Raw genomic sequence first — 11,516 nt, 5'->3', positions numbered from 1 at the left:
CCGCCGCTCTGAGCCCAAACATTTGGGAAGAGTTAAACAACCACTTCCTGTTTCCAAAAACCAAACGTTGACTTAATCTCTGAAGAATTTGTGAGCTGAGGCGGTTTGGAAAGACCCAGGACTTTCCGTGGACCGGACCCAGAAACCCCAGTCTGTGTGGGATTTTACCACCAACTCTTTATCTTTTAATCCTTTTTAAAACACCTTTAAAAACACTTCTTTTCCTTTGAAATAATCCAGATTTACTGCAACTTTTAAAAAAAACTGTCATCTTTTCCCTCCTGACTTTCCTACAGATTTGAGTTTTTCTTTGGATTTAGTCTGTTTTAGTTTATTCCAGGGCAGGATTACGGAGGATTTGGGGGTCCTGGGCTGGAGATTATTTCTGGGCTCAATCTAAAAGTTTAACAAACTGAAACATAATCTGTCGTTGAAGACCTGGTGAAATGCTGCTAAACTCACCTGTATGAAAGAAAAGGTTTTTACCCACAGGGTTCCCACAGGTCCTTGAAAGTTATTGAATTCATTAATCCAAAAATAAGGCTTTAATGGTCTTAAAATGTCTTAAATCAATCTTTCAGTGATCTTAAAATGTTAACACATTTAAAGTAGGATGATTGGAAATCATCTCAAATATTAAAATAATTGGTAACATTTGTTTAAATAAGAGTTTTTCTCGTAGCTAGTTCTGTTTAAATAAACATTTGTGTAAAATTGTCTCCAACATTTTTTTTCCGCATTTTTATTTATAGTGAATTGGGTCTTAAATTTCATTTCAGGTGGCCTTAAAGAGGTCTTAAAGTCTTAAATGTAACTTTCCTTAAGCTGCAGGAAGCCTGTTACAAAATAAAAGTCCACTTGCTTTGATTTTTAAAACTTTTCTAAAGAAGTTTTCCTGAGTATTTCTTAGAGAAGCAGATAATCGTGACTGTTTGAGAATAAAAACAGACGTTAGTTTTTGTTTGGCTGATTTAAGGTCAGTTTTTATTTTCAGATCAATGTGTGTTTTACTGAAACAAAGTGAAAATGTTTGGTTTCAGCTCGGTGTTGTGGGTTTCAGCTCGGTGTTGTGGGTGAAGTCTGCAGGTTTTGTGCAGTGTGTTGTGAAAATAAGCGCAGCTCACAGAGGATGTTTGGGCTGTGAAAGGTGTGCCCTGCAGGTCGGTCATGTGACCAATCAGGTCAGTCTTTACCTGGTTAATGAGTCCTGCAGCTCTGCTTCTCTGCAGGACCTGAACCGTGTTGTCTGCAGGTTTCAGTGTTGTGAGGTGACACTTCCAGGAACTGTTTGTGTGTAAACTCTTCCCACAGTCACGTCTTTGTTCCTGAAGGAGTATTTTTGGTGCTGCTGGTGAACCACGGCCGGTTCTGGTATTTTTATTTACGCTGGCTGGTAATTTGGGCCAGCGTATGGTGGAGTGCGGCCCGTCTGGATGCCACCCACATGCAGCCGGGCCGGGCCCCCCTCCTCCCCCTCGCTGGGCCCGGACTCGTACAGATGCTGTGAAAAGCAGGAGAAGATGGCGGGTTAGCAGCACATGTCAGGTTGTGGGTTTGAATCCTGTAAAATCCTGCAGCTTTCTGAGATTTACAGTTTGATTCTTCAAACGTCTCGTCACCTCTTCTTTTTTTGTAGTTTGTTTTTTTTCTCCTGAGTGCTGGAATGTGACCCCTGGTGATCTTGACCGGCCCTCTGGGGGATTTTGCACACTTGGAGGGGTCTCAATAGGGCCCCGGGGGCCGGGACCCTTTTCATACGAGACGCTCCTTTTTTTAGTCTGGCCTGGTTTTGGAGCGGTAACGGTTACACCTACAGCTTTCCCACCAAAACATTCCTGTTCCTCTGTAAACGAGCTCCAGATCCTCACTTTTAGAGGGGTCCAACACACACACACACACACACACACACACACACACACACACACACAGGTCAGCGCTGGTATGTGGGTCCCCTCTAATCAATACGTCCTCTACCTGACAAAGGAGCGAGCTCTGAATGCTCAAAGCTGGAGGTTCTTTGTTCCTCAGGCTCGACGGGAATGTTTTTATCCAGGATTGGGTTCAGATCTGCTGCATTCCTGGAGAAACTTACAGCTGTGTTTGGCTTCGACTGCCTCTGTCTCTGTCTCTCTCTCTGTCTCTCTCTCTCTGTCTCTCTCTCTCTGTCTCTCTCTCTCCGTCTCTCTCTCTCTCTGTCTCTCTCTCTCCGTCTCTCTGTCTCTCTGTCTCTCTCTCTCTGTCTCTCTCTCTCTCTCTCTCTCTCTCTGTCTCTCTCTCTCTCTCTCTCTGTCTCTCTCTCTGTCTCTCTCTCTGTCTCTCTCTCTCTGTCTCTCTCTCTCTCTCTGTCTCTCTCTGTGTCTCTCTCTCTGTCTCTCTCTCTCTCTCTGTGTCTCTGTGTCTCTCTCTCTCTCTGTCTCTCTCTCTCTCTCTCTCTCTGTCTCTCTCTCTGTCTGTCTCTCTCTCTCTCTCTCTCTCTCTCTCGTGTTTTCGGTTTGTTCTGTGGAAACCAGAGTCAGATCAGATCCCGAGCTTCACTCCAGTTTTAAACTCGTCAACATTGTTTTAGTCTCTCTGCCGCCACAAGTCAAAACAAGTCCTTGGTGGTTCAGGATGACGGCGGGAAAACACCAGACTGTAAAACGTTTTGTTCCTGGAAGAAGTGATTTTCTTCCCCGACACTAAAAACCTAATCAGTAACCGTGTTTCCATCAAGGCTTTTTGATGCACGTTTAGAAATGTTGCTTTAAAAATGAAGAAGAAAAAAAGTCGGATGGAAACAGAAAAATTCGGAAAAAAAATCCTCATTTCACTAAAGTTTTTACGCTCGCTAGAGGTAGTTTTTTTTTTTTTTTTTTTCGAAAAACACTTAATGCATAAACGGAGAGATGGAAACACGTTTGCTGAATAAGTTGTGACGTAGCAAACATTTACCTCACGTAGCTGATCAGCTGTTCCCCGGTACCGGCACCAGTTTTGGGTCGGCTGCAGCAGAACCCTCCTCCTGCTGTTCGTCTTCTCAGTAATCCCGTAACGTGAAGAAAATGTCATTTCTTTCTCTATGTCTCCAGACAGCAGTAACCACCAGAACTAGTTGATGACAGAATAATTACAACTTTCCTGATAGCAGCAACACGTTCCTGATAACTTCTCTCCGTTATCCTGAGAGGTGTGGACCCTGCCAGTTTAGTGACGGTTACTTCCTGTTTACTACGCACATGCATATGATGTAACTGATTCACTTCAAGCCAGTTGATTGAAACATGATTATTGCAGAGTTTTCATCATAAATCAGGTTTAATTGGTAATTTGAACAAAGGTGCTGCAGTTTGTTAATCAGGGTGAAATAAATGCTCTGTGGGTCGGAGTTAATCCACCCAACCTCAGCTTGTTGAGTCCATTTTGTTTCATTTTGTTTTGCATTTAACCCCCGCATCATTTGCAAGAGAATAAAGCATTTTTTCAGGAAGTGTCCTCGTCCCGGCTGCATGGTGCGGTGCGGTGAAAAGGAGGCAGCGTGATAAATAGTAGCACCAGGATGTAATAATGGTTCCTGCTTTAATGTCCGCTGGTCTATAAAATCTCTTTGGGCCGAGGAATGTTGGCTCAGAGAGAGGAGCTTTTTGTCCTTCCTGCCCGCCACTGAAAGCAGCCGAACCCGATCCCCCCCCCACCCCCCTTCAGCTGCAGCAGACCCTGGCAGCGCTGCCAGGAACTACATGAATGCATTCGGGCCAGAAGTCGACCCGTAAAACCCTGGGATCACTTTCACCTGACATGTTAATGAAAGGTAACGGAGCCTGGGATCAAACTGCTCTGATCCCTGCGGGAGGCTCCCAGCTAACTGTACATAACTCTGTTAGCAAAATATCTGCCGGGCGTCTGACAGCTGCAGAGACAAAACCTGGAGCTGATGTGAAATCCAGCTTCACAACAACCAAAACATCCACACCCTGCTTTACTTCACACATTTATTCTCAGAACAGAAACTAAAACTTCCTGACCTTTTTTTGTTTTGTAAGTTTGTTTGTTTTTGTTTGGACTTGTGGTTTGGTCTGAGTAGGGCTGAAACAATTCCTCGAGTAATTCGATTACAAAAAATCCTCGAGGCAAATTATCTGCCTCGAAGATTCGTAAAAACACATACGAGGGATGCACCGATATGAAAACTTCAACAGATATCGATATCTGATATAGATGGCCGATAACTGATATTTACAGATATCACACAAACACACAAATTATATTATACATATACACACAAACACACAKATTATATTATACATATACACACAAACACACAAATTATATTATACATATACACACAAACACACTTGGGTCTTTTTTTGAAACATAAATAAAGAAGCAGACCTCTGACATGACTGTACTTCAGTTATTCCTGCTGCAGCATCAGTATCACTGATGATCAACCAGATGCTGCTCAACCAATCAGCTCCCAGAACACTAAGATAAAAAGTGGGAAATCAATATCAGATGTTAATATCAGCCCAGTTTTACATATCGGACCGATACCGATGTTCGTGCTGATTTATCGTGCATCCTTAAAACACACAGTTATAATCAGCACACTGTCGTCCGGCTGGACTGTTATTTGTGTTACACAATGCTACAACGTTAGCGCTTCTGCTAACGGTTACACTGTCGACGTGTGTGTGCTTGCTTTTTTCTTTTTTTTTAATCCAGTAGAAAACAGACCTGACTGTTAGTTTAATTTCCTCATCATCAGTGACCTTTTGTTTTTGTACGCTTGCTAAGTGCTAGTGTTGGGCGATAAATTGATTAATTCAAACTTTCCATTTATAAAGATTTAATTTTGGCTACAAAAACCAGGAGAACCAATTAGTTACAGAAGAGCTCTGTTAACTGGGAAACAAAACGATTAAAATCAAATTTGGGATGAAAAAAATGTGAGATTTTGTTTTGGCCGTATTTAGTTTAGAAGACGAAGAGTGTCAAAAACAATAAATTATAAAAAGCATGGGAACATTTAAAACTAAACAGAAAAGATGTCAGAACAACTGGAGCTTATCCCTGAATTAATACAACTGGTTTTATAGTTTTACTTTAGTTTTACTTTGATTGCAGCAGAAACAGGACAGATTTTTAATATCTGATTACTTGATTGATTAATTAGTAAAATAACGGTTAGCTGCAGCCCTGGATCTGAGTGTGTTTGAAGACGTCCGTCCTGAGGTCCGGTCTCTGGTGCGGTCTGTTCAACACGTCTCCTCAGAACTCTGTCAGGTCCTGGGACCCGTTTGGTTCGGTCCGTTTCAGGACGGAGCTCCTGGACCGTCTCAGAGGTTTTTCCTCTGGGTTCTGCAGGATGAATCCTCTCTTTGAGCCTGGGTTTGCTTTGGCTTCCCGGCAGATGAGACAGGAATGTGGCGGCCGACTGGACCGGGCCGAGCCACACGGACCAGCACATTCCTTAAAGCAGCGCTCGCACCCAGCCGTGCACGGCCTGTCGTCGGCTGCTTCTCTCTGCTGGAACAGGAGCGTTACAGATTAACTTCCTACAGTTTTACTTTTGTCCAGGTTACACAACAGGAAGTAGCTGGACTAAACGCTTCCTTTGATTGATGTCAAAATGAGAGTTTTTCCTGGTGGAGTCAGCTGCAGGAAGGACTTCAACTCTTTCTTCTGTTTATGAGAAATGATTTAAACTCTCCAGAGTCTTTTCAAACAATCAGTTTTCATGGATGTTTCCTGCTTCGTGTTTATTACTTCCTGTCCTGTTTTACCGCCGCAGGCTTGTCTTCGTTAATAAAATCTCTTCTGTCTCACGTTCACTCTCTGGTTCTGTAAATCTGACGCGAGGCGGGGACGTGTCCGCTGGACGGGAAGACACAGATCCAGAACGAGTCAAAGACCACGCAGGAGCAGAGCTCGTCTCAGTCACTCGTGGGTTTTGGTAACGGCGGCGAATCATCTCAGGATTGGACGGGCTCCACGGCGGGAGGAAGTGGCCAATAAAAGCTGTGCCGATAAGATCTGATGTTCCCACAGGAGGCGACTCATCAAACCTCAGTTTGGCTTATCAGCGGAGACTGAGTCAACCGTCTGCTGCACAGCTGGGCAGGAAGTGCTTCTGGTTCGTGTCCAAGTTAACCGCCGAGTGTTGGACACGCTCATGTCCTGGCTGAGAGCAAACCGCCTCACTGACAGGAAGTGCTTCGAACTGCAGGAGGTTTGTTAGGCTCTGAAGGCCGCAAGGCGCCTGTGGACCGTCTAATAGAGCTGGGTGGTATGACCCAAATTTATATCAGTATTTTCAACAAGTACACCTGTTTCACAGTATTTGGCGGTATTTTTTTTTCATCACAGCTCAGCTGATAATAAAATGTTGCTTATTGACTTGTTTATTTTACTGTACCTCTGTATGACTGTTTCCCTTCTCTTGTACATCTTTTCTCTGCCTGGTTGTCGACGTAATCATGAATTTTGATCCGATCGTGAAGGGTGGAGAAAAGACCATCAGGTCTGTTGTTGTGTGTTAATAAAACTTAAAACTTAAAAGAACGACTCACCTTACACACCAACCTGGCTTCGCAAGGGTTTTTTTATGCATTGAGCTAATGCTAACGCTAACCATTGAAATTAATGAGCAGAACGTAGCGCGGTGCAAACAAACACTTTATAAACGTACAAATGGTACAAATACTTTGCTATAAACTGCAGAAATTGTTACAGCATTTTTACAAGAGATAAAAGGGTTATGTTTCACAGGTAAATATTATGCAAATTTAACCAAAATTAATTGGATTTATAGGATTGTTGACTAGTTAGACTGCGTATTAATTCAGAAATTATGATGTAGACTCACTAATGACAGACATTATATAATGATTGAGCATCATAAACAAAAATAATCACATTGTCAGACAGGCTGGTTTATTCAGATATTTTCTACATCCAGTATTTGTGTTTTTTTTAACATTACCAGACAAAAAAGGATAAAAAAATGTGTACCAGCTGTGTGTCAGCTACAGATACAGCCTGCATCTTTGTGAAACTGAAGAATAACGCTTTGTGATAAAATAAATTCATTAAACAAGTCTTTGTGACATGAAATAATTTGTATTTTTTTAGTTTTTACTGATGTTAAAATTATTGCAGTTTATATATATACTTGAAAGATAAATTTTATTATTTTAAATGTCTAAGACTCAGTTCTGATAAATAAATATATGAATATCCAGCTGGTCAGAAATCATTGATTTTGTAAGAAAAAACACCTGTGAAACGCAAAATACTCAGTTAAAGCCACTGTTTTAGTCATTTAAATTAGTTATCTATTTTAAATTTCCATAACTATAAAATTCACTATTTCCTCAGCTTTATTTTGAACCATAGTTTGTAAAAATCGATCAAGAAATAAGGAAGTTATAAGAGTTTTTCATCAGGAAGACACCTCACAGTCCATTGAGCTCCATTCATTGTGTTGAAGCTCCTCAGTGAAGAACAGAGCTCCAGTGCGTGCACGTCTATGTAGCTAGCAACATGCTAGCTACATAGACGTGCACGCACTGGAGCTCTGTTGTGGGTGCGTGCATTGGAGCGTGCACGTCTATGTAGCTAGCAACATGCTAGCTACATGGACGTGCACGCACTGGAGCGTGCGTGTACGCACGCTCCAGTGTGTGCACGTCTGTGTAGCTAGCAACGCGCTAGCCACGCCCAATCCAGTAATATATATCAATGTTAACGTCTCCATTATAACATTGCGTGTTAAATCTAACCGTGCACGACACTGAAGAGGTGTTTACTACGTTCAGCGATGGTGAAAACGATGTTTTTTTAACATCAGTCAATATAATCAGCTGAAACAAGCTGCTCCAACAGTAACATTAGCATGCTAACGCACATAGCGGTGCTGCGAGGAAAAGTGTCCCCTGGGAAACGGTTCACTGGTGACCGTGATGAAACGTTCTGAACGTGTTCAGGATGTTTACACCAGTATGTCCGGTATTCATAAAATTCATATAAAAATAAAACCCAGTTCTGGGTACGACACGGTGAACCGCCCAGAACCAAGTCCAAACTGAAGGTGTCCTTGTTGTGGCTGAGGGTCGTTTTCTGTCCTGGTGTGCAGACAGAACCTCACATGGAAACTCTGCTATAGATAGACAGGAAGCTAGGAAGAATCTGGAGCTGGGCTCTAGGTTTGCAGCCAGCATGGTTCTGTGGAAACGGGTCGGACTTTCAGAGCAGGACCTTGTGGACAGGGTGGGGTTGACCTGGAAGTACCGTTAAACCCTTTCAGGTGGGTCCTGAGGGACACCTGAAGATGTTGGACTGTGGAGACGTGTTCCTGCAGGCCGGTGTCTCTGTCCCGTCCCCTCAGGTTCTGGACCTCCTCTGGGTCTGTGCAGGACCAGGTGCTCCTCTGTGCTGGGGCAGGTGGAGGGACTGGTTCTGGTTCTGAGACGTGTCCTGCAGCAGCTGGTACTGTAAGGATCTGGGTCATGTGACCCGCTCTGGTTCAGTTCAGAGGTTCTGTTCAGCTGACCTTTGAGTTCTGATGGGAAAAGTTGACCTGGAGGTGGACCCTGTGGTTCTGGTTCTGGTTCTGGTTCTGGTCAGATCAGACATGGTTGATCTTTATCTCCTCATGAAGCCTGAAGCTCAGTTGGATCTGCAGCACCGCCACGCTTCATGATGTTTACTCCCCGGATCAGAACCACAGAGTTCTGCTGTGAACCACACAACAAAGACTTTGTGTTGCTGTTTTGTTGTGCAGACACGTTTGGTGTCGATCTGCCTGCTGGACTGTTTGTGACAACGTTTGGTACGGTAACAAGTGTGTTTGTTTCCTCGTTCACAGACGATGTAAACAAGTTGTTTACAGAACCGACGTAAACAAGTTGTTTACAGAACCGACGTAAACAAGTTGTTTACAGAACCGACGTAGACAAGTTGTTTACAGAACCGATTCAGACAAACAGACTTTTTAATTCTGTTTGTTCTAAAACCATTTAATATACACAAAGATTTTCTCTTCTTCAGCTGCTTTTGTCGTCTTCGGCTGCTTTTAGCTACTGTTTGGATGCTTTTAGCTACTGTTTGGATGCTTTTAGCTACTGTTTGGATGCTTTTAGCTACTGTTTGGATGCTTTTAGCTACTGTTCGGCCGCTTTTAGACACTGTTTGGCCGCTTTTAGACACTGTTTGGATGCTTTTAGCTACCGTTCGGATGCTTTTAGCTACTGTTCGGCCGCTTTTAGACACTGTTCGGATGCTTTTAGCTACCGTTTGGATGCTTTTAGCTACTGTTCGGCTGCTTTTAGACACTGTTCGGATGCTTTTAGCTACCGTTCGGATGCTTTTAGCTACCGTTCGGATGCTTTTAGCTACTGTTCGTACTGTTCGGCTGCTTTTAGCTACTGTTCGGCTGCTTTTAGCTACTGTTCGGCTGCTTTTAGACACTGTTCGGCTGCTTTTAGACACTGTTCGGATGCTTTTAGACACTGTTCGGCTGCTTTTAGACACTGTTCGGATGCTTTTAGCTACTGTTCGGATGCTTTTAGCTACTGTTCGGATGCTTTTAGCTACTGTTCGGATGCTTTTAGCTACTGTTCGGATGCTTTAGTTAGCCTTTTACTGAATTTAGAGCACAGTCTTTACTGGATTCACACATTTGTTTTTGCTCCATTGAGACGTGAGGAATGTTTGTTGTTGTTGTCGACTCAGTAATCCGGTACTTTGGACTCTGAAAACCAGTTTAGTTGTGTTTTGTATTGAGGTTTTGTGAAACCGGATCAGAACCACAGCCTGAGAACGTGTTTTGTTGGTGTCGGCTCGGTTCTGTAAGCAGGTTCTGTTGACTCGGTTCTGTAAGCAGGTTCTGTTGACTCGGTTCTGTACGCAGGTTCTGTTGACTCGGTTCTGTAAGCAGGTTCTGGTTCCTGCATGTTTCTATTTGTGCTCTGGGCCGAACAGAAACGGACCTCGGGTTTATTGTAACCGGACCGGACCGGTTTCTGGTCCGACACCTGAAACCCGTCCCAGTTCTCCTTCCTGGGAGTCCTGCAGCAGAAGTGAGTCCTGAGTCTGGACCTGAGGGGAACCTTCAGGTTCTGGTCCCAGGTGGTCAGGAGGATGGGTTCTGATAAACATTAACATGTTGGACCTGGTTCTGTTGATCTTTGACGGGTCGGTTCCAGGATTTGTTTTGCTGATGTGAAACAGCTGGTTGATCATTAAGTCAGTGACGCAGACAGGAAGTAAAGAGGCTGAAGCAACAAAAACATGTTTGTTTGTTGTTTGTTTGTTGTTTGTTTGTTTCTAACGGGACATGGTTCTGCAGAACCCATAAATCCTGAATAGTCTTTGGGTCCAGACTGGTTCTGTTCTGTGGGTCTGAGGAGTTTCAGTGTCAGGCTGTGATCCTGTCGGAGTCGTAAACTATTTATGTTTTTAGGGCCTTTAAAATTTAAACCGGGCCCTGGGGGCAGAACCAGAACCACCCAGAGTCAGGCTGATTCAATCAGAGTTACTCAGTCACTGTCTAATTCCTGGAACGGTAGTCAGGCGGGCGTGTCGCAGCTCGACTCTGAGCCACGAGTCACCATTTTACAGCTCGGGACCGCAGGAATGGGCCGGGCCGGGGGGGACCAGAACCTCTCTGAAGGTGGAGGGATCACCAGCTGTAGGGGGGTTCTGTAATCAGGTGGGAAATAACCGGGGGTGGGGTGTGTGTCTGTGTGTGTGTGTGTGTGTGGGGGGGGGCATCTTGTTGAAGAGTCACAGTAAAATGGCCGCCTTTGTTCCAGTCCTTTGCCTACACAAAGACCCCCCCCCCCCCACACACACACACACACACACACAGATACACACACACCGTCAGGTTGTTGGGCTCAGCTGGGAGGAAGTATCAGAAGCATGACGTCAGCACTTTTCAGTTGGACTGATTTGTTTCTTCTTCCAAACGACAGAATAAACTTAATAAAATAAGTTTGTTTTATTTGGATTTTATTTATCTGTTAATCTGAACATTGTTTTTATTTAATTTAATCCAGATGAAACCATCCCCAGTTTGGTTGTCCTGTTGACACCTCTGTGTTTTTCTCTTTAAACTTTTTAGAAAGATGAAAGCAGTTTAAGCCCCGCCTCCTCCTCCCTGTGATTGGTTTAACCTTAATGCTGATGAAGTGCGTGTGTGCGTCAATGATAATTAGGTGATTGTGTGTTTAATCCCTTCAGATTAGAGGTTAGAGAGTCCTCTGAGTTCAGATTTATCTGGTTTCTCTGGTCGGAGCATATCCATCGTAAAGTTACTCTGTCCAAACCTTTTTTCCAGCTCGTTGTTTTGTTTAAAAAATAAAATGTTTTACCGGAGTATCCAATCAGAGGCAGGTTCAGATATAAACACTGAACTAAACAAACGTCAGATAATTATTTAATCTCGTCTGACATAATCACGCGTTGCGTAGCCTCGTCTGACGTAATCACGCGTTGCGTAGCCTCGTCTGACGTAATCACGCGTTGCGTAGCCT

At 43.7% G+C, this 11,516-nt stretch overlaps 1 long non-coding RNA gene across 1 annotated transcript in view; it reads right to left on the bottom strand.

Annotated features, from left to right (window-relative positions):
• The window catches only part of LOC106530819 (uncharacterized), a 9,405-nt gene extending 7,217 nt beyond the window's left edge, over positions 1–2,188 (bottom strand). The window contains exon 1 of the long non-coding RNA XR_001311836.1: positions 1,194–2,188. This is a non-coding gene — a long non-coding RNA (uncharacterized LOC106530819). The remainder of the gene's footprint in view (positions 1–1,193) is intronic.
• Positions 2,189–11,516: the final 9,328 nt, after the last annotated feature.

The sequence above is a fragment of the Austrofundulus limnaeus genome, unplaced genomic scaffold (genome assembly GCF_001266775.1).
Source record: "Austrofundulus limnaeus strain Quisiro unplaced genomic scaffold, Austrofundulus_limnaeus-1.0 Scaffold563, whole genome shotgun sequence".
Taxonomy (NCBI): domain Eukaryota; kingdom Metazoa; phylum Chordata; class Actinopteri; order Cyprinodontiformes; family Rivulidae; genus Austrofundulus; species Austrofundulus limnaeus.
Note: the sequence above shows the minus strand (reverse complement) of the source record. Positions and strands in the feature narration are given on the sequence as shown.